Source organism: Limulus polyphemus, unplaced genomic scaffold (genome assembly GCF_000517525.1).
Source record: "Limulus polyphemus unplaced genomic scaffold, Limulus_polyphemus-2.1.2 Scaffold241493, whole genome shotgun sequence".
Taxonomy (NCBI): Eukaryota; Metazoa; Arthropoda; class Merostomata; order Xiphosura; family Limulidae; genus Limulus; species Limulus polyphemus.
In genome coordinates, this window is record NW_013907088.1 from 1 (window position 1) to 240 (window position 240).

Below are 240 nucleotides of genomic sequence, written 5' to 3' on the forward strand. Positions count from 1 at the left end.
AAGTTGACGATAGGAAAATTTTAAACTAAAGCAACGTCATTGTTTCTGAGTCTAATCCCGTAAAAGCATTTGTCAGAAGTGGGATTCGAACCCACGCCCGGAATACCGGACTGCGACCTGAACGCAGCGCCTTGGACCGCTCGGCCATCCTGACATATTTCATGTTTCATTTAGCAAGTGAGAAGTCGAAATGAATGTGTATACAAGATTCGAAAAAGTATTAGCTAGAAAGGGAGATAA

General features: G+C 42.5%; 1 non-coding gene across 1 annotated transcript; it reads right to left on the bottom strand.

Moving 5' to 3' along the window:
* Positions 1 to 70: 70 nt before the first annotated feature.
* Trnal-cag lies at positions 71 to 154 on the bottom strand. Its single transcript has one exon. It is a non-coding gene; the product is annotated as a tRNA-Leu (tRNA).
* Positions 155 to 240: the final 86 nt, after the last annotated feature.